This window comes from Canis lupus, chromosome 21 (assembly GCF_048164855.1).
Source record: "Canis lupus baileyi chromosome 21, mCanLup2.hap1, whole genome shotgun sequence".
In the NCBI taxonomy this organism is placed as follows: Eukaryota; Metazoa; Chordata; class Mammalia; order Carnivora; family Canidae; genus Canis; species Canis lupus.
In genome coordinates, this window is record NC_132858.1 from 54,400,716 (window position 1) to 54,422,799 (window position 22,084).

At 53.9% G+C, this 22,084-nt stretch overlaps 1 protein-coding gene across 2 annotated transcripts in view; it reads left to right on the forward strand.

Annotated features, from left to right (window-relative positions):
• Positions 1 to 22,084, forward strand: part of GRB10 (growth factor receptor bound protein 10) — a 157,021-nt gene that overhangs the window by 29,602 nt on the left and 105,335 nt on the right. For both annotated transcript variants that reach the window (XM_072791706.1, XM_072791707.1), the window contains exon 2: positions 3,944 to 4,095. The gene's annotated coding sequence lies outside the window, so the exon portion shown is untranslated. The remainder of the gene's footprint in view (positions 1 to 3,943; positions 4,096 to 22,084) is intronic.

The following is a 22,084-nucleotide window of genomic DNA, read 5'->3' on the forward strand; positions in this document are numbered from 1 at the left end:
GGTGCCTCCCCGGGTGTGCGGTGAGGGTCCCTCATCCGTCGGGAGCGGTGGGGTTTACTGAGCGCCTGTAGCCCCTTGTCCTGGATCTGGCGTTTCTTTCTTCCGTGGTGGCTGAGCTCCACCCAGGTGTGTTCCGTGCTCCGGAGCCTCCTGCAGGTGCCTGAGCCTGCCCTCCTGTCCCACTAGCCGAGCCCTGTCCGACCCTGTCCGACCTGCAGCCCACACCACTGCTCGGGGCCGTCCTGAATTTCCTCCGTAAATAGCACTGGCTTTTTATCTTTTTCTAGACCACTTTTACCTCTGGTTTCTGTTCTGTACCTCGCTGTATCATCTGAGGGTGACGACGGGGGTGGCTCCTGCTGTCTCCCTGGCCTGGCTGGCCCTCACCGTGAGGGTGAGGTTGCTGGTGCCTCCTTGTTCTGTGTTCTGCAGGCCACTTGGCTGCTGGACGCTTCTGGTAGGTCCTTTCATTAGGTCAAGAGCGTTTCTTCTATATTTCAACGATTTTATTTATTTATTCTTGAGGGACACAGAGAGAAGCAGAGACCCAGGCAGAGGGAGAAGCAAGCAGGCTCCATGCAGGAGCGGGATGTGGGACTCGATCCCAGGACCCCGGGGTCACACCCTGGGCTGACGGCAGGCGCTCAACCGCTGAGCCTCCCCTTAACTGTTTTCCTTTATACTTTACGAGGAGGTGAGGGTCATGCTCCCTTAATGCGCCGCAATCGCCACTCTCACGACGGGTCTTATGAGTTTTAGTGCAGTTAGATTGATGACAGCGCCTCATTTGCAAAACTAATTTTCATGTCTAAACCGATTACTTCGAAGAGCATCAAAATCTTCATGATGTTTCATCTTCCCACTTGGGAACTTTAGCAGGTTCCCATTAACCCCGGGTAGGGGTGGCGTTCTGTGGCTTATCAGGGCTGCCCTGCTGGTCTCGGGACTGAACCGACGCACGCATTTGCACGGGTGCATGTCCGCTGCTTGCCCGTCCTGCACTCGGTCCCCAGTCCCCGGGCGCGTGCGGGCGCTGACCCTGCCCCTCCCTGTTCTGCTGCCTGCAGCTGCAGTGAGAAGTGTCCTGCCTCTGTCTCGGGCCATGTCCAGGGAGGTCTCGGCTGGGGGTCCGGGTCGGCACCTCCGAGCAGCCTGTGGGCCTCCGGGAGCCCACGGGGTGAGCTGGTAGGATCGTTGGTTCTGGTGACCGTGGGGTCAGGAGCCGCGTTCTGGGCCCATTCGTACATCCTGAGCCCCTTTTGTTGGTCTCTGTTTGGAGGCCAGTGGGGGTGGGGTCCTCTGTCCTGGGCCATCGGGCCATCCTGCGGGGTCCCTGAGTGTCCGCCGGCGGATGGGCCACGGGGTCGCTGTTTCTCAATTTGTGTTTCTCAAGTCGCTGTCCCAGGTGGACTCCGACAACAGTTTGATATTGAATCTAATTTTTTTAAATTAAGGGCCTTCTGTCCCCTTCGACAAAGGCCTGCACTTTATTCCCGAGCCGTGTGGTTGCACACCCTGGACTTCCTGGTCCTGCAAGCTGGGATTCATGGAGTGTCTACACAGTTCCCGTCGGCTACTCTGAGTATTTCGTGTGGGAAGGCTACACCGAAGGGAAGGTTAATACTCCCTGTGGAATTTTTAGGCGATATCACAGATACTAAATAGGAATCAGGGGGACCTTTGTTGCTTTGGAAGTAAGTGACGACGTTTGTTTTCTGCCCGAGCTCACGTACGTAGGATTTCAGGTTCACGTTGTGTCTGGGAACCTGTAGGAGATGCGCGGTCGCGATGGGCGAAGGTGCGGAGTCCTGGGGGCTTGTGAGGCCTGTGGGGCCTGTGGGGCCTGAAGGCCCGGCCGGTGCGGGCAGCGCGAGCCCGCTGGTGCTGGCAGTCGTGGCCGTGGCCGTGGGCGAGCCATCGCGTGCGGCCCCCGGAGGCTCGGTGATGGCACGTTCTCTGCCTCCGGCTTGGTCCTGCTGCTGGTGAGGACGTACCTCTCGGTAGCGCTGCCTGTTCATGTTCAGAAATCATCCTGAGTGTGTCCCGTCTGCTAGAAAGTTCAAAATCCACTTTCTTAAAAATAGACCAAAAAAAAAAAAATCTCCAAAAACAAACAAAGGTTGATGTGGTGGCGAGCTTGACGAGCCACTGCATGTCATTTTTCTTCAGTTACAGATTAATCTGTGTTGCCGTCACGAAAGGCAAACCTCCCCGAGCACGTGTTGCAGAGTCAGAGGCGTTTGCGTGAAAGATGCATTTGGGAGTCATAGTGAGGCGCTGGAGCCTGCATCCAGGGGAGGAGGAATTTCCCTGGAAAAGATGGGAAATGCTCAGGATCTGGGGGGCAGGCGGGTTACGTGACCCAAGCCCACGTCCCCACATCCTGGCCTACAGTCATTTCCAAGACCCTGATAATTGACCAATCCTCTCTCCTCGCCTCCCTTTTTAAAAAAATTTTTGGTTAACTTAGCTGCTATAACTTAGAGACGTTTCACTTGACATAATTGCTCTAATCCTTTCAGTTTGCAAACTCCTCGAGGGGGTGAGAGCAAGTGCCCTTTGCATCGACAGGCGATATTCAGTGCGGGCAGGCACGTAGTTGCGTGTCCTGCATCCGAAGGTCGGTGTCCCTTGTGACTGCCAGCAGGCTTTACTGCTTGCAGACGGCTCATGTGCTTAGCAGCCGATAGCGGGGACCCGCCGGACGCATCGTAGGTAGTGGTACCTAGTATTTATCTCACGTTTACTGGTGCATGGGTCCTTTATAGGCATGAGCTCATTCCTCCCTTGTAACAACCCCGGATGGAGATGCCACCGTCATGTTGATTGTGGCACCGGGGACTCTGAGGCTCAGGACTCACCCTGTAGACACGGGTGGTGTCGGGAGATACCAGGCCCCGTCCCTCGCCCGTGTGCTCGCTCGGTGGGGGTTTTCTAGTAAGTTCCAGGTCCACGACTTCTTCCCTAGCAGGTCAGGGGCAGGGCAGGTTTTATTTGCACCGTTGAGGGGCCAGGAAAGGTTAGTTTGGGGATCTGCCCCCGTCGCAGGCAGTAGAGCGGCCCACACGCAGAGGTGGAGGCACGATGCCGACTCTCAGGGCTGCGCCCTTGCCCTGCGCTGTCTCCCCTCCAAGCCCCCAGGGTGCGTCTCGTGTGACCCATGGAGAGTCGGTGGCAGCAGGCCGTGGTGTGTTACAGCCCTCGGAGCGGTGGGAGCCGGGGTCAGGGATGCCCAGGTGATGAAAAACTCCCCTCCAGCCGGGCCGGGGCTGGTCTCGGTCCTCGCACTGTCCTTGAGGCTGGCACGGTCCTGCTCATCCCTCCAGAGAGATGAGTCGCGTGAAGGAATCAAAGCGAGGGGCCAGGTTCCAAGGGCAGGTCCACCTGCTGCCGCCCCACCTGCACGGTGTGGGTGCAGCACTCATCGGAGCCTTCCTGCCCCAGGGGTGGGTACCTGGGCTGAGACGGACGCGTCCTAGGGCTGGGGGGAGGGTTGTAATCTCCGAGGGCCTGGGAAGGATGCGGGCTTTGATCCAGACTCCTGGCATGAGTTCCAGGCAAACTTGGCCTTGCAGGAGGGGCCAGGTCTGCGCATCCCGTGCCCTGCCTGCCCCAGGGGCTCACATGCTGGGGGGGGTGGGGTGGGGTGGGGCGGGAAGCCTGCAGAGTGAGGCCGGGGCCCCCGAGCTGCCTCCCTTGCCCCGATGGTCTCTGCGGTCAGTTGACATGGCAACTAGAAGTCTCCTCCTCGATTTCTTTCTCCTTCTGCTCTTTGAAGAATTTTTTATATTAAGTATCTTTGGAAAAAAAAACAAAAAAAAAAACAAACAAAAAATACCCACTCCACGTGTCTGGTTTGAAACATTTTAGTCTTGGGTGCAGAGTGGAAAATGCACGTTTGCACGGGTTCAACGCGAGCAGTGACGGCCTCTTTGACTTTCAGCTTTGGAGCCGAGCACCATGCTGAGCCGGAGCCCGGAGCCGAGGGGAGCGGGGGCCCCGTGACCGTGACTGGCAGCTGGTTCTCACCCGGGTCCTCTTGGTCGAGCCAAGGCAGCTGCCCAACCCACAGAGCCCGGGCACAGCCCCTGACAGGTAAGGTCTGTTGTTTTTTTCCAGTTGGTAGGATTCACCCTTAGTAGGAGAATCCTGTTAACTGTCACGAAGTGCATGCGTCCCGCCAGGGGCATGACAATGGGTCCTTTATTCTGGTGTCTCTGCAGGGAGTCTGTGCACCTGCCTCTCCGGGCCCCCTGCTCCCCTTTGCTCCCTGAGCCCAGGTGGGTGGCCCGAGGCACGGGCTCGCTGGGCCTCGTCGGGCTCTGCAGACTACCCTCGTGCCTATTGTATGGGCCTCTCCCTCCGCAGGCCCCTTGGTGTCCCGTTCGGGGGGTGATGATACCTCCGGGTTGTTCGGAGAGGTGCAGAGGAGCCCCTGGAAGCTGGCAGCTGCGCCATCTGGTAACGGTCCAGGACGCCAGGGGGGTTGGTGCTTGACTCGGCCTTTGTTTGCCAGCAGCGCTTGTGCCAGTGTGCCCCGCCTTTGTGCTGATATCGGGGTGCCCGTAAATAAGGAAGGTCTGGGGCAGGTGTTGGCACCTCCTCCCCTTCTCCTTTGTCCTGGCTGCTGGGGTGTGGGGTTCTTATCATGCTCGCCGTGGGCCTGAGATTAGTGGGGGACCTGAGCCTGCAGCAGGTGTCCACCCGATGCACCTGCAAGAGCCTTTGCCCCCAGGGAGGGCAGTGGGGGCCATAGAAGCTGGGGCTGCGTGACTAAGGCCCCAAGGGCGGCTTGAACAACGGGCGTGTGTGTTGGCACGGCTCTGGAGGCCAGAACCCACGTCCGTCAGGTGTCAGCGGTTGGTCCTTCGAAAGCCTGTCCCGTTGGCGTGTGGCGAGCCGGCCACCTTCTCCTGTCCTGGTGTGGTCTTCCTTCCGCGCGTCCGTGTCCTAATCTCTCTTCCTTAGAAGGACACGAGTCCTCTTGGATGAAGGCCCTCCTATGACCTCATTTGACCTTAATCTCCCCTTTAAAGATCCTTTTTCCGAATCCAGAACCTTCTGAGGCTCTGGGGTTAGGGCTTCGTCTTGGGAACACCTGGGTTTAGCCCTTACAGATGGGACCCAGGGCCGAGGAATTGGGGTCCACGGCCCTCGGGACAAGGTGCTGGGCTTTTATCCCAGTTTGCCTCCTTCCGTGACCCTTGACTATACGATGCAGAACAGGAGGGTCTTAATCCCTTGAAGAACTGGGTTTATGCCCCAGACCTTTCCGAGCGTCACCCTCGTGTTAGATGCCGAATGACATTTTACACGTCCCGTTCCAGACTCAAAAGGTACACGTTTTCTCTCTACCCCTCGGACTCTTCCTCTGCCCCTTGTCGTGTCATGTCCACCTTGCATGGGACTGGAAGTCTCCACATTGGCTCTTGGACCTTTCTGTCCACAATCTTTGTTTTTTAAGATTCATTTATGTATTTGAGAGAGAGCGAGGACGTGAGTCGGGAGGGGCAGAGGCAGAGGGAGACGCAAACGCCCCGCTGAGCAGGGAGCCCGATGCAGGACTGGATCCCAGGACTCTGGGATCACGACCTGAGCTGAAATCAGGAGTCAGACATGTAACCGACTGAGCCCCCCAGGCGCCTCTGTGTCCATAATCTTTTATTCATGCAGGGTGGTTGAGTTTTTTTGTTTTTTTTTTTAAGATTTTTTTTTTTTTTTTTTTTTTAATTCATGAGATACAGAGAGAGAGAGGCAGAGACACAGGCAGGGGGAGAAGCAGGCTCCGTGCAGGGAGCCCGATGCGGGACTCGATCCCAGAACCCCGGGCTCACACCCTAGGCCGAAGGCAGGCGCTCACCGCTGAGCCCCCCAGGCATCCTGGTGGTTGAGTTTTAGGACAAGGGCTAGAGGTTGATTATGGGCTCCTTACGAGGTGCAGTCACAGGGTGCAGATGCTCGTCAGAATCCAGTCGACCTCGATGGAAGCTCGGTGTGTGTGTGTCAAGGGAGGCGGGTGGCTTAAAGATCCTCCGCGCCGGAGTCCATTGGGAGAATTTGGGGTCTGAGCGTTAGGTGGGTGACACCCGGTCAGTCCCCTGTTGCACGCTGTGGCTTTAGCTGCGCCGCTGTTCTCTGCTCCAGAACCCCCGGCGCCCCTTCTCTGCTGCTGCACCATTCGGGCCGGGCAGCATCTGACTGGTACTCGGGGAGCCCCGGTGCCCCAATGTAGGCGGAGCGCAGCGCATCTGCAAGACCAGGGTTTCCCGGGAGACCTGCGAACCCATTAAAATGTCAGGTACATATGGGCTGTGAGAGCTTCGGGGACTGGAGCGCTTACGTGCACGGAAGCAGGCGTCGTGTGTTGACACCCCGTGGTTCTGAGCAGCGTTAGCTTGGACAAAGCACGCCCGCGGGGGAACGTGGCCAATGCGGAGCTCACGTGGAGTCTCGGGGGTCCCGGCCCCGCTGCCTCGGACGGGGCGTGAACTCGCGGCACCTCGACAGCTCTCGGCTTGTAGTGGAGCGGTACCGGCCCTGTCCTTGGATGTAGGAGCAGGTGGGGAGGGAGATGGCACAGGGAGTGTGTGCTGCGGGGACCATGAGGCCCGACGGTGGGGACATGAGCGGTGGACGCACGGATCACCAGGCGTGTCGTGCTCCGGCTGCCCGGTCTCTGCTGACTCTGTGCACGGACGCGATTGCTCTTCACGACGCCCGTCCTCGGGGGCAGATACAGCTTGTCCCCCTTTTGCGGATGCAGACGCCCAGGTGTAGGGAACGTGGGTTTCTCCACGTTATTCAGTGATCACCTGTTCGTGAGTTCGCCTGCCACTGACACAAGTTTGTGACCCTGAGTCAGTGTCACGGCACTTTGCTGGTCACTTGGGTCCCACCATGTCCACTGCCCGACACGCACGCTCCCAGACGAGGACTGGGCGGAGCTGTGCTTCCCTGTTGCAGCTCCGACCCTAAACACGTGTCCTTTTTTGCAGTGTCCCTGGTGCAACACTTCGGTCTTTTCTCTAGTAAGGTTGCTGCTCACACGGGCCCCAAAGCGTAGAGCTGATGCTCCTGAGCTCAGGGAGGCCGTCACGTGCTCATAGAGACGTTACTCGTGCCAGGTCAGCTTCGCTCCGGCGTGAGCTCGGTGTCTGGGTCGGCGGTGTCCGCTACGTCAGCTGTCTGGACAGAAGCTCACGGGACGTATCGATCGATGCCTGAAGTGTCTGCAGGCTTACAGGAACCCCTCTGTTCCCATCCCGGGGCCCAGGTGAAGGCACGGTGTGTGCTACCGCACGGAACAAGAGACAAGACTGGGCTTGCTCCTGGCCACCCCCGAATCCCCAGATAGCCCCTTCTCCCCCAGAGTGTTGGCTCGTTAAAAAAAAGAAAAAAAAGTATAATTGAAGTGCAGTAGAGCTGCCTGTGCCTCAAACGTATAGTGTGACGAGTCTCGATGTGACTATAGGCCCGTGAATGAAGCCTTCACCGCGGTCGGGGCGACGGGTGTCCTCTTTGCCAGCCTTCCCTCCCATCCTCTCCCCGATCTGTTTTTCGGTCTCTCCAGATGAGTTCGCTTTTTTAAAATTTTTTTTTAGAAGATTTTATTTATCCAAGAGAGACCAGAGAGAGAGAGAGAGGCAGAGACCCAGGCAGAGGGAGAAGCAGGCTCCATGCAGGGAGCCCGATGTGGGACTCGATCCTGGGACCCCAGGATCATGCCCTGGGCTGAAGGCAGACATTCAACCGCTGAGCCCCCACCCTCCCCCCAAGCCGTCCCAAGTTTGCATTTTCTCATTGTTGCATAAAGGAACTAACTTCATTTGGCCTCTTTCCACCCCCGTGATAGTTCTGAGATGCATCTGTGGCGGGGCGTGCAGCGGAGGCTTCTCCTCTCCGTCGCCAAGCGCTGTCCCTGGGTGGCTGCATCCCGGTCCCCGTCCCCATCGGCTTACCCCCCGCCTGCAGACAGACAGTGTTTGCGGGGCCTGTTGTGTCGCCACGGCAGGCTGGAGAGTGGGTTGGCCGCCCGGGGCTGCGCAGGGCAGGGCTGCAGCCGGGGGCCCCGGGAGAGTCGCGCGGGCAGTGTGGGGATGGCGGGGTTCATTCCTGTCATCTGGTCCGCGGGGCGGCCGCCCACTGGGGGTGCCCTTGCCTTACCTACCTTGCCCGTGTCTCCGCGGGCTGAAGGTGGCGCCCGGAGCGCAGGTGCCTTGTCCTCAGGCAGCCGAGATGCATCTGGAAGGCCCGTCCCTGCGGTCGGCAGTGGCTGCTCCCGGGGCCGCGTGGCTAGTCATCCAGGCTGGCTCCTGCCTGTCCTCCTGTCCATGGGCCGCGTCCGGAGGCTGGGGCTCGTGCGTCTCAGTGACAGAAAGACCTGGTGCTTCCGGCGTCGGCTCGGGGCCTGGCTGGACCGCCGGGACGCTGGGCGGCCGTCGTAGCCGAGCTAGGGGTGAGCGTGGCGCCGGGTTTCCCCGCTGTTGGCTCTTGAGCCTCAGGGCTGCATGCTGACCTCTTCCAGATGCCTCAGCCCCAGTGAGGCTTGGCAGGGTCCCCGGGTTTGCAGCCGGGGATCTTCTTCCAACAGAAGCGTTCAACAGGGTGGCGCTCAGACGGAAGCCTGGAAGGAGGACCCTGGAGGCCTTCACGTGTGCACCTGCTCAGGTGCAGAGAGGCGAGAGGCAGCGAGGACACCCAGGTCACCCTTGGTCCTCGGTCCTTCCCCCACATGGAAGCCCATGGAGCCTCGGAGCAGCTTTGCCCCATGAGCGCACCTGCCACGAGGCAGCCTGTGGCCGTGTCGGGAGTCGTGCAGAGGGCGTCCTGCTGCGGGGCTCAGCCCGGGGTCGCAGAGGCAGCCCCTTCCCCACGCCGGGCTCCCGCGTGCTCCTGCCCGGGATCCGCAGGCTGCGGGCTCCAGCCGTCCTCAGCACATTTCCGTCTGGCCTGTCGGAGGCCGGGTGCCTGGGACGCTGCAGGCGGGGGCAGCCGGGCTGGCGGGATGCTCCAGAACCTCCCGAGGGAGAGGAGGGTCCGTCCCCCTGGAGTTGCAGCCTCAGTGAAGGAGGATGGAGAGACGTCACGGGGGTGCTCGCTGCTCGACGGCTCCCGCTCTCAGAGGCCGCAGGGCTTGGGCCGGGATGGGCGGGGGGGCACGGAGGACGGTGGCGCTCCAGTCCTGCCACAGCTTCTCCTGATGGGCGACTCGGTGTCTGAGGATCCGGGGGGCGGACGGCAGGGCGGGGGGTGACCCACGGGGCTGGTCCACCCGGACGCATCGCTTCCGGAGTTACTGCAGCTTTTAGAACCCTGAGGGACAAGTGTTCCCCAAATGACACACTCTGCAAATCGAAAAGCTCCCGGTGGTTACTTACTGGGCCCCTGATAGTGTCGGACGAGCGTGGCCCGCGTGGATACCCATCGGTCTCTTTTTTATGCAGAAGAAATTCAAATTCAATTGTGTGTTACAATTACACGTGCATGGAAATCTGAGTCTCATGGGATTATCATGTTTGTAAACTTCCAGAACTTTGGAGTCGGGAGGGTTTTGGCATCATCTAGTTGGTAGAGAACCATTTTGACGTTCTTTCACGGAGGAAGCAAAAGTTCCTAAAAAATAGGCATTTTGAAGTTATGCATCTTCCAAAAATCAGTCAGGACTTCCATGATGGTCTGGAAAGAAATGCCTTAGTAGCTTTTTTCCCTTTTTTTTGAGGGGTGGCCTCTCCCTGTCCGTGAGACCGGAGCTGTTGTCCCGCGGAGTCTGTGGCCGAGCGGATGTCCCCGTGTTGTTAGAGGACCAGCTTCCCTCCCCTGAGGGCTCTAGTCCCCAAGCCCCCATCCCTGCCATGCAGACCTGTTGCCTAAAGCCCGAATGTTGAGGGTCCGGAGCACGTAGGTCGTGACCTCACCCCGTGTCAGGCAGGCCAGGCCTTTAACTTAGGTGGCCCTGTCTCCCCCCGACCCAGCGGGGGACAGGTACCCCGTGTCACCCCCATCCAGGGGTTTGGGTTTTTCAGGTGTGGGGAGACAGGGCGGGCCCTGCAGGCTGCTTTTGGTGGCCGCAGTCGCCCCATTCAGCATCCGAAGAACTGGGTGTCTGTGGTTCCTGGGGCCCGGTCGTGGTTGTCTTGTGACCTAACCAGGTGCCCGCCTCTCTTCTTTGGAATCCTGGTCCTCAGAATATGAGAAAAGGCACGGCCTCGGGGCACCTGGGCGCCTGGGTGGCTCTTGATTTGGGCTCAGGGTTGTGAGGTCGGGCCCCATGTGGGGCTGTGCTCTGGGCGTGGAGCCAGCTTGAGATCCCCTCTCTCCCTTTCCTCTGCCCCTCCCCTCTTGTGTGCCAGGACCCCCCCCCAAAAAAAAAGAGAGAAAAAAAGAAGACTGATTCTCCGCAGAGCTTGTCACCTCCTCCCCCAGAGGGGTCGGCCTCTTTCCCTCAGTGGTGAGGGATGTAAGTCCTACCCAGGACTGAACGTCGTGATTATTCATCAGAAAAGACTTAGTTTCAGTTCAAGCTGATGTAGCTAAAGTGAAGGTGTTTGGGTGGTTTTGAGACGTTGTCAGAGCCTCCTGAGCCAAAACTGTGTCGGGGGCCTGGGTGGCTCAGGTAGTTAAGCATCGGAGCCTTCATCTCAGCTCAGGACTTGACCTCGGGGTCGTGAGTTCAAGTCCCACGTCGGGCTCCATGCTGGATGTGGAGCCTGAAGAGAGAGAGATCCAAATTTGATGCTTCTACGAACCTGCTAGCCTCCCAGCCCTGGTGGCCCTGTGGGGTGTCTGTTTATGACATTTTTTGACATTTGACTTATTTATGACATTTATGTGGATTGGAACTGTCAGAAACATCCGAACCCAGGATGCAGGCCGCGGATGCAGCTCGCCATCCCAGCGCCGTGAGCGGTGGCGTCGTAGGCGAGGTTCCGGGCCCTTCTCTGACACGTGCCGCAGGACTGAGCTTCGCCCCTGGGAGCGAGCGGAAGCAGGGCTCACTCTCCTGACCTGGAGCCCATGCGCATCTGATGCGAGAGCACCCAGGAGACGGGTTTACTTTGCCGATTTCACCGGCAATCCTGGGAAAGCTCTGGAAGGCAGAGCAGCCTTAATGCTTTTGAGACTTAAACCCGGTGATCATACTCAGTTTTCAAATACAGAATTCCCGCATTTGGCACAAAACGTAACAGCTCCATCTGCCTTCGGCTCAGGGTGTGATCCCAAGGTCCTGGGATCGAGTCCCGCATCGGACTCCTGCATGGAGCCTGCTTCTCCCTCTGCCTGTGTCTCTGCCTCTCTCTCTGTGTGTCTCTTATGAATAAATAAAATCTTAAAAAAAAAAAAAGAAACTTAACAGCTCCAAAGCATTTTTCGTGAGAAATAAGCGCCCCCCCCCCCCAAGTGTCCTGGGCGTCACTCGCCAGTGGCGGGTCTGCAGTCGTAACGACCTGCAGGAAGCAGCCTGTGTGCGGGTTAGCCGGGTTAGTAGCACCACGTCACCCCCGTGGGGCTGCCGGGGTCAGGGAACCCACACCCCTCCTCCAGAGCCCCGGGGACCAGCGTTCTTACAGCTTCGGCCCTGGACCTGGGGGCTGACAGGGAAGGGAGGAGGCTGTGGGCCTTTTGCGAGGTCCCCGACGGACTGAGATGACGCGGGTCCGGGGCCGCCCATCCTCAGTACGTCATGCTTCCCTAGAGGTCTCCTGCTGCAGATTCCCGAGCTCTCTTTAGCTGCAAGGTCCCCGTCAGTGACGTGAGCTTCGTCGTACAAATAAGGGCCACGCTTTGAGGTGTTGGTCAGAAGGACTTGTGTCTGTGTCTGTTCTGTAAAGTGTCTAAATCCGAGCACAATTTTGCAGACCTTGCTTAATTTTTCTGACAAGATCCGAGTCACTTTCCCGACGATTACAGAACCGGATTTGCAGGCAGTCAAGGCAAATCCGAGGGGTTTCAGTGGTGTTGACGCCACCCATTCGCCCGTGAAGGCAGAGGGAGAAGCAGGACTTGATCCCGGGACCCCAGGATCATGACCTGAGCCCGAGGCAGACGCTCCACCCCTGAGCCACCCAGGGGCCCCTAATCCAGCTTACGATTACAGTGGCTTTCTTCTCCGTGCTGTCCCCCAGTCACGCCAGGTGGGATGCCCTTCTCTGCAGGAGCACCTGACCTCTTCTTGGCGAGGTCCCGCGTTTACCGTGCAGCCCTGACCGGTCACCCATCCATCATCTCAGCGCCTGTGTCCTCCTGTGTGAGGTGCGACTGTCTCCTCACGGGTTTCGGAGCTGTCTGGGGCTCTGCGCAGATGGACCTTTGCTCTCGTCATCTGCTTGTGTTCACCCACCGCGGAGGGTGTCCCACCCGTCACTTCTGGGAAGGCGGGCATGGAAGGGTGGCGTGTGGTGTCCTCACAGAGCCCCTCGGTCTCTGTGACCCAAGGGCCGCTGTGGTTTCCCCGGGCGGTGGGTTTGCGATGGAGGCTGGGAGGCCCCTCTGCCCGTCGTCCCACTGGGTTAGCAGCCCCGTCCTGCACTTAGCACATGACCGCACACCTGTGCATCCACTGGGGCAGGAGCGGAGGCGCGACGCCCAGACCCCGGGGCTCACGCAGCTGGAAACTGAAGATCCGTGTCCAGCATCGCTCCTCTCCTTGCGGGGACTGAACCCCGTTCCCGGGGACCGTGCATCCGAGCTCAGGACCCGGGCTCTGGGTTGGCGCAGAGCGGAGCCCGGGGACTGACCTCACGCTTGGTCTGCGGGGCGAGCAGAGGCAGGGGGCCTGTCTGGGGGGACAGTTACCGTGTCTCCATGTGGATCGTTTGAGGATTCGATGCTCCTCGCAAAGCACCTAAGTGAGGAGTGTGGCCTTCAGCGAGGGTCCTCTGGAGATGTCGCTCGTGTTGGCAGGAGGCTGACCGGAGCACTTAGACGTAAGGCGCTGTGGATACTTGAATAGAATATTCCAAACAGGTCTGTTACCGAAGACTGGGAGTATAAAGTCAAAGGTCATTCTCCTGCAGAGGGTCAAGTCCAGACCCTGTCCCTAAAACCCTGAGGTTTGAAGTTATTCTCCGCTGCAGGCAGTTGGGATAGCTCTTTGGCCTGCCTCCCTCCTCCATTTTCCACCCATCCGTGTTCTAGGACAGATTCTTGCTATTTGTGTAGGAAATTTGTAGATTTGTAAACGGCAGAGAACGTACCAGGTGCAGCCTCCCGCTGGGAAGCTGGCCCTTAGGATCCAGCTGTGGCATTTTGAGGAACTGATTATATTGGTTACTTCACACAGTTGTGGGAGGTTCCCTCCTCCGGCTTCCAGAAAGTGAGATGCGACTCCTCGAAACTTCATTGCAATTTTCTCCCCAATTTCCCCCCTTGCGAACATCATAAAAAAGGATTAATCATGTAAAGAAAAGAGATGAGGGCAGTGGTTCTCAGCTTGAAGGACACCAGGGAGCTTAAAACAATGCTCGTGTGCCCAAGATTTTATTTTTGCTGGTCTGGGGTGCAGCACAGGCGCCTCAAGTGCCCCGGCCGGTTGGTGCTAGATCTCGGATGCAGGGTGCCTGGGGGCCACCCCCACTTTCTGATTTAGGGGGTCAGCATCTGGGCTGGAGCACCCGTATGTGTGCAGGTTTCCAGGTGACACCTGTGCTGTCCATCCAGGGACCCTAAGTTGAAAAGCAGAGGACTTCGGGGTTCTGGTTAAGAGCGTAGACTTCTGGACTGAGCTCCATCACATCCTCCATCACATCCTTGTCACCTCTGTCACCTTCCCATCTCTGGCCCCAGGACCTTGCCCACTGAACTTGATTTTACTCATGTCAACAGCAGGAATGATACTAGTGTGAGGAGGGTGCATGTGTGCATTTGCACACACACATCCCTACCTAGCCTGCTGCCCGGTCTACGTGAGCACTTGGGAATCATCTTCTTTATTTTCTTGTCTTGACAAGTTGAAATAATCAGATGCAAGAACATCCAAGTTCATGGCTTGCTTTCTGTAGGGGTGAAGGTGGAAGGAGTGTGGGTTGCAGTCTGTTTTCTCCCCAGTATTTTCTATCGTAACGATTTTTTATTTTATTATTTTTTTAAGATTTTATGTATTTATTCATGAGAGACAGAGAGAGAGAGAGGCAGAGACACAGGCAGAGACTCCATGTAGGGAGCCCGACGTGGGGCTCGATCCCTGGGTCTCCAGGACCACGCCCTCGGCTGAAGGCTGCACTAAACCGCTGAGCCACCTGGGCTGCCCAAGGATTTTTTTTTTAAGATTATTTTGATTTTGGCATATATTTGTGATAAAAGTTCTGATTCCATTGAAGTCTCCAAATTCATTTCTTTTTTTTTTACCATCTATACAAAATTACCTTATGATTAATAAACACTGTATTCCTTTGCTTTTGTTTTGTATATGGAGTTATTATTTTTTGTTTTATTTTTTATTTTATTTTATTTTATTTTATTTATTTATTTATTTATTTATTTATTTATTTATTTATTTAGAGTTCTTGTTTTTAATGTAAGTCTCTTCTCAAAGCATAACGTCCGTTCATTTAGCGTGAGATCCCTGCCTGCAGATGTTTTGTTGTGCGGAGGGTAAAGGCCGGACCCTGGGCGTTAACCACACGTGGTCCGTGTGCTCTGCTTTTGGCACGAGCATCTTGCCTGGGCCTTCGCTTCACAGCCCTGTCCCCATGCTTGTCACCGCGCTTGACTTTTGTCCTATTCTTGTGTCTGTGCCCGCTCTGTCTCTGTCCCTCCCTTCTTGGCTCTCTTTCTAAAGCATTTCTATTCTGGTGTGCTTTGAGTATTTTTTTTTAATATTAAAATGTTTTGAATATTAGTTTGGAAAGAAGGGAATCAGATAGTTGACATTTATCGCTACACGTCCTCCATCTTCAGAATAAATTGCCTCTGTCTTGAATGCTGTCTTCATCGCCCAGTTTCTCTTTTCCCATTGACGTTTGAAGTAGTATTCGTTTCTTTTTAGGCTTTTCGTATGATTTAGAATGCGAATAGTCTGTTTTCAGCTCCGCGAGTGATTGTCTTAATATGTCCACAAACGTCGGTCAGATGCATCATTCCTGGTAAAACAGTGGGTCCCTGGCTTTTATGGAAGGTATAGCTTCCTTTTTAAAAAATCCCTCGGTGATTGATTTTTAAAACTTGCAGCTTTTGCTTGATTTTATTTTTAAATTCAGTGTTACTATGTAGCCTGTCCACCGGGAAGTTATGCTAGTTCGCCCCGCGAGCGTGCAGAGCCTTCTGGAGTCCCCACTGTGTGCTGTCCTGGCCGGACAACAAGGCATTTGCTAACAAGTGCAATAGGATTGATGTCAGGTGCTGGCTGTGAGCTAGCGCACTTCCTCCGCCGGGTGTCAGAAGCTGGCCGTCATCCGAGTGTCCTGAGAGGGGGGCAGTGAGGAGGGAGCAGGAAGCAGACGTGCTGGACAGTACGTGGCTCCCTGAGGAGACGTACTGGGTTTTCCCGCAGTATTAAATGCACATGTTGGATCTGTGGCCAAGTAAGAAGGGACAGAGTCCACCTTGCGTGGTGGGTGACCTCAGGGGTCCTGGAGATGGGTGGTCGCGTTAAGCGGAGGAGTCGTGTTTTTCTAAGAGTAGAGGTCAGAGGAGGTGACGCGCACGGGAGCTCAGGTGTTTGCCAGGGAATGTCTAAGCGGGCTGCTGCCCTAAGCCAGGAGAGGGGTGCGGGTGGGGAGAGGCAGGGGCAGAGGGGGCAGGGCCGTGGGCGCAGTCTCCATCCTGGCGGGCGGGCGTGCGGAGGAAGCCAGTGCACTTAGGGGCTGTAAGTCCAAACCTGAGCCCGGCCCTGTTTTCAGATCGTGGGTGGCCTCCCATCGTCGTCGTGCCGGGCATCAAGTTAGCAGGTCACGCGTGTTTAGTAAGGAAAACGGCACAGAAGAGGAAGCGTGAACGCTGGCAACACGGCCAGGCGTGAGGTGCCGGCTGTGTCCTGAGATGCAAGGGTCCTTCAGCGCGCCTGTCGGCGTCGTGGTCGAGGTTTCCAGTGTGCAGAGGCATCCCGATGGGAGGGCAGCTGAAGCCTGCCACAGACGTGCTTTGCAGTTGGTTGTGACGTGAAGAGAGGCCTGTGTGTGCCGGTCTTTGGAGTCTCAGGAAAAGCATTATTTGCTGCAGTGTTTTAAAATTTTAAGAGTCGTATCGTTTTAATTGGGTAGAAGTTGCCCTTAAAATGGAAAAACAAACATGCAACAAAAAAGAACACAACGTTGTTGAAGTTCAGCTGCTGGACCAGAAGTGTAAATATTGACGTTGTTGAGAAATACATTGGCTCTTGAATCATCAGCAAACTTTTGGCTTTGATCGGACTGGTTTTCTGAACTATAGTCTAATAAGGAAGGTGGTTCGCACTTCATGGTGAAGATTATTTAAATTCTTATTACAAGTTCAGAATTTATTAGAAGGAACAGACTCAGGGGTCCCTGGGTGGCTCAGCCCATTGAGCGACAGACTCTTAGTTTCAGCTCAGGTCACGATCTCGGGGTCATGGGATCCAGCCCTGCACTGGGCTCCGCGCTCACTGGGCATTCTGCTTCACTCTCTCTCTCCACCTCTATCCTTACTTACTCCCGTCCCTCACTTTCTAAAAATAAATAAAAGCTTTTTTTTTTTTAGCACCCCCAGGGCGTGATTCTGGGGATCCGGGATCGAGTCCCACGTCGGGCTCCCTGCATGGAGCCTGCTTTTCTCCCTCTGCCTGTGTCTGTGCCCCTCTCTCTGCATCTCTCATGAATAAATAAATAAAATCTTTAAAAAAAATTAAAAAAATAAAAAAGGAGGACAAACTCCAATATATTCCTTATAATGTCATCTGGCAATGGAGAAAATTTGTAATCAAAAAGACACCTGAATGCAGCACAGGGAGATGGCCCTGTCAGGAACCCTTTTAATTGAAGGAAGGAAAAGGACAGTGGTTATTGGTACAGTTTCTTAGTCATTTTGCAGCTGTTAATGAGAACACCCTTTTATTGTGGTAGGTATAAACATCTCGCTGCCTGTGGGCTTGTCTTCAGTGTATGGAGCACATCATTTCGATGTGATTTCATCCGCTGATGATTTAAATATGGAACTCTTTGGAAAGTGGCACGGGATGTCCTCAAACCTGTCCTCTTGTAGGACACTTAGAAGTGAGGTTCGTTTTTGCTCAGGATCAGGTTGAGTTTCCACGAGAGCAGATAATGACAAGGGCTCTTACTCTGTCAGATATGGACAGGAAGGTGGGTTTTACGGGGGGCTTGTGGCGGGGGCTCCATTCCATCAGCCGGATGTTTGGGTTCTGCAGAGTCACATAACTGAGAGAGAGCATTGCTGATCAAGAGAAACCAAAATGGACAAGCCATCAGCAGGTTCCAAGGGGCAGAGTAAGTGATCGGGAAACGTGGTGGTTAAAAATTTTTTTTTTTTTTTGTACAAAAGTGAATTTGCGATCATTGCTTTACCCATCTTCAAGTTTGAGCATCCTAAGAAATTCTGCTGGATCTCATGGTTGTATTAAAAAACAATTTGGTGGGGGTGGGGTGGTGGTGCCTGGGTGGCCCTGTCAAGTTGAGCATCTGACTGTTGATTTGGGCCCAGGTCATGATCAGGGTCGTGGGATCAAGCCCTGCGTTGGGTTCCATGCTCAGTGCAGAGTCTGCATGGGATCCTCTCTCTCCCTTTGCCCCTCTTCCTGCACGCTCTCTGTCTCTCTCTCTCTCTAAGTGAATAAATAAAATCTTTAAAAATATTTAGCGAAAGTTGTTGAGTCTGTTAAAGGAAGCTCATTGAATAGCCATCCTTCTGATATTTAAGAAATGGGGAAAAATACATGAAACCTAAAATTTACTGTTTTAGCCTTTTGTAAGTGTGCAATTCTGTGGACGTCAGTACATTCACAAGATTGTGTGACCGTCAAGGCTGTCTTATTTCCAGAACTTTTTCCTCATCCCAAGCAGAAACTCTGTACCCACGTAGCCCCTGCTATCTTCTGCCTTTTGTTTCTATACTGGGCGCCTCGTGTAAGTGAGATCCTACAGTATTTGTGCCTTGACGACTGACTGGCTTCGCTTGGCATAAAGTCCCCTGTGTTGCAGCATGGATCAAAACGATGTTCCTTTTTAAGGCTGCATAATAGTCCATGGCATGGAGGTCTGTACTCTGCTTACCTGTTCATTTGTTGATGGACACTTGGGTTATTTATAGTCTGGTTATCGTACGCATGCCACTGCGCATGGGTGTATGTGAGTCCTTGCTTTCACCTCTTTTAGGGTATATGCCTAGAAATACCATTTCTGGAACTTATGTTAATTCTCTATTTGATTTTTTGAAGAGTTATTACCATTTGCCACAGACACTGCACCATTTTACATTCTCACCAGCCATATAGAAGGGTTTCAGTTTCTCCCCATCTGCACCAACACTTGATTTTGTGTGGCATCCTATGGTGGTTCGGTGTGCGTGTAATGACTAGCGATGTGGGGCATCTTTTCTTGTGTTTATTGGTCATTTTCATGTCTTCCTTGGAGAAGTGTCTAGTCAAGTCCTTTGGCCATTTTTGAAGTTGGTGGTCTGTTTTCTTATTGTTGAGTTGCAGGTGTTCTTTATGTATTCTGGATATTAATCCCTTATCAAATAAATGATTCATAACTCTTTTGTCCTCCTCTGTGGGTTTTTTTCACTCCCTCGATTGTATCCTTTGCACAAATGTTTTTAATTTTGATGAAGTCCAGTTTGTCTTTCGTCGTTGCCCGTGCCTTTGGTATCCTATCGTGGAAGTCATTTTCAGGTCCAGCATCATGAAAACTTTCCCCTGGGTTTTCTTCTAAGAGTTTTATACTTTTAATTCTTATATTTAGGTCTTTGATTCATTTGAATTCGTGTTTATTGATAGTATGAGTCAAAAGTTCAACCTCATTGTTTTGCATGTGGCTGTCCAATTTTCCCAAAACCATGTATTGAAAAGACTGTCCTTTCCCCCATTGAATGGTCCTGGCACCTTTGTTGAAAATCAGCCCATCATTATATATGAGGTCTATGTATGTGCTCTGTGTTCTAGTCCACTAGTCTGTATGGCTGTCCTTAAGTTTTATAGTAAGTTTTACAGTTGGGCAATGTGAGTCCTCCAATTTTGTTCTTTTTCAAGACTTTTTTTTTTTAAAGTTATTTGGAGTCCTGTGAGAGTCTATGTAAATTTTAGAAAGCTTTTATTGACCAATGGGAGTTTATGAGGGATTGCATTGAATCTGTAGGTTGCTTTGGGTATTATCATCATCTGAACAGTATTAAATATGCCAAGCCCTGAACACAGGGTGCTTTTCTTCCTTATATCTTCTTTATATTCTTACAGCACCATCTGTATTAGCGCACAAGTCTTTTGTCTCCAATTTATTCCTAATTGTGATTCTTGAACAGTCTTCTTAATCTCCTTTTCAGATTTTTTTTTCGTTTTCAGATTTTTTGTTGTTAGAGTGTAGAAGCACAACTGATTTTAGGTTACCGATCTTACATCCCGCAACTTTAATGCATTTATTTGTTAGCTTTAGACTGTGTGCGTGTCTTTGGAGTCTCTAGGATCTTCCGTGGGTAAGATCATGTCATCTGTGGACAGAGATCGTATTAGTTGCTTTCCGATTTGGGTGCCTTTTAATTTCGTTTTCTTGTTCTATTGCTCTAGCTAGAACTTCCAATGCACTGTGGAGTAGAAGAGACAAAAGCTGGCATCCAGTGCCTTGTTTCTGGTCTTTGTATCTTTCACCATTAAATACAATGTTAGCTTTGGGTTTGATACTTTATTTTTTTAATTTATTTTTTAAGATATTATTTATTTATTCATGAGAGGCACAGAGGGAGAGGCAGAGACACAGGCAGAGGGAGAAGCAGGCTCCCTGCAGGAAGCCTGACTCAGGACTCGATCCCAGGACCCCAGGATCACGCCCTGGGCCGAAGTCAGGCGCTCAACCACTGAGCTACCCAGGCATCCCATGGGTTTGATACATTCCACTGGAGGCCAGAGTTACTCTGATTTTTTTTTTTTTTTTTTTTTACCGTATCTAACTATAGTTTTCTTGTCCCAGCGGGACCTACTCAACAGGGCTTATGGGATGTGTATTTTCCTGGCTGAGAAGCAATCTCACTTGGAAAATACTTTCAAAGGTCATATTTAGGTAATAAAGTTGGCATGTTTATGTGATACTTTTGGCACTCCAGCACCCATTAAATGTGAAGCTTTGGGGGAAAGTAACATGTTTCCACATGTTGAACACATCCAAGGGTTCCGGAGACATGCAAGGCAGGGCAAGCAGCGCACACAGAGTGAGCCGGGAGGAGTGTGGGAGATAGTAGCAGGAGGCACGGGCAGCAGGGCAGCCTTTAGTATGGGTGCGAAGAGGGTCCTTACGTGGCCAGGAGGGCCCGTTCTCTGCAGCAGGAAGGGGGAGCCAGCAGGATGTTAACACAAGCCTACGGGGATGTGGGTGACGGGGAGAAAACCAGCATCCCTGGAAAGTGAGGCTGCAGTCTGACGAGTGGAAGCTGTGTTTGGAGAAAGGCTGGGGGCTGGCAGGTTGTCCACGCAGCGTCCTCATACCCATGCGGGCACAGAGGGTCCTACAGCAGGCATCACGGTGGGGTCCTGGGAGCTGGTCACGGCTGATTGGGGTGTATATGTCAGGGTCCTTCAGAGAAACCCAACACATATTGTATGTATAGAGATTTATTTTAAGGAATTAGCTCATGCGATTGTAGGGGCTGACAAGTCTGAATGAAGTCCGTGGTGCAGGCGGGCAATCCACAGACTCAGGCTGGAGCCTGCTACAGCCTTGAGGCCTGGTCCCTTCTCTGGGAAACCTCAGTCTTTGCTCTTAGGCCTTCAACAGATTGTACGAGGCCCATGCCTGTTACAGAGGGTGATCACCTCTACTCAAGTCCCGTGACTGCAGATCGCTTCTTAATCACTTACCTACTTCTACAGAGTACTTTTATTTATTTATTTATCTATTCGCGATTTATTTATTTATGTTAGGGAGAGAGAGTGAGTACGGGAGTGGGTGCATAGTGGGGGTGGGGAGAGGGAGAGGGAGAGGGAGAGGCTCTTAAGCAGACTCCATGCTCAACACAGAGCGGGACCTGGGGCTCGATCCCACCACCCTGGGATCAGGACCTGAGCCGAAACCAAGAGTCTGGTGCTTAACCGACCTTGGTGCCCCACAGAGGACTGCTAGGACCACCTCTAGGTGGGCTGGTAGTAAGTGTTACAGAATGAGGCCGCGTCTGTCCCTTTTAGCTGAAATGACGGGTTAGTAGTGTTTCAGTATCTTGGGTCGGAATTAGTTTTCTAGCGCCACCATAACAAAATAGTACCGACTGCTTGGCGTAGATACATTGATTTTCTCATGGCTCCGGAGGCCAAAGTCCGCGCTCGAGGTGTGGGCAGGGCTGGCTCCTCCCGAGGCCTCTCTCCTCCCCGTGTCTCCCCATGGCCGTCTGTCTGCGTGTCTGTGTCCGGATCTCTCCTTACACCAGATCAGGGCCCACGCTAACGTCTCATTTGAATCTAATCCCCTCTTTAAAGACCCCCCACCTCCAAATTCAGCCACAGTGAGCATTCTGAGTATTAGGGCTTCAACCTCGGAATTTGGGGGAACCCATTTCACCCCATAAACGGGCCTTACATTGATTGCTTTGCCGTTTTGATCGATGCAATGAATATCCTCACTCTGTCTCCCGTCGGATTATAAGTCTCCCCTGGGAAGCTCCTGTGAGTCGTGGTTTTGGGATTCTAGAAACAGACTGTCGGGGTGGAGAGCCTCTGCCACAGGAGAGAGGGAGCGAGGCGTCGGGCTCAGGTAGGGCAGGTGGGGTTCCCCCCGCGGCTGGGTGCCCTCCGCAGCCCGAGTTCTGTGCTGACCTGGAGGCTGCCGTTCCACTGCCGTGTTGGCCCGGTCTCTCTGGGGGCTGTTGTCGGGATTTCTGGGATTGGGCTCCCAGGGATTGAGTTTTTGCCGACTTCATTCCGGCCTCACTGCTCCCAGCCTCCGGTGTATCGTGTCCTGTAGTGTTTCTTCCGTTC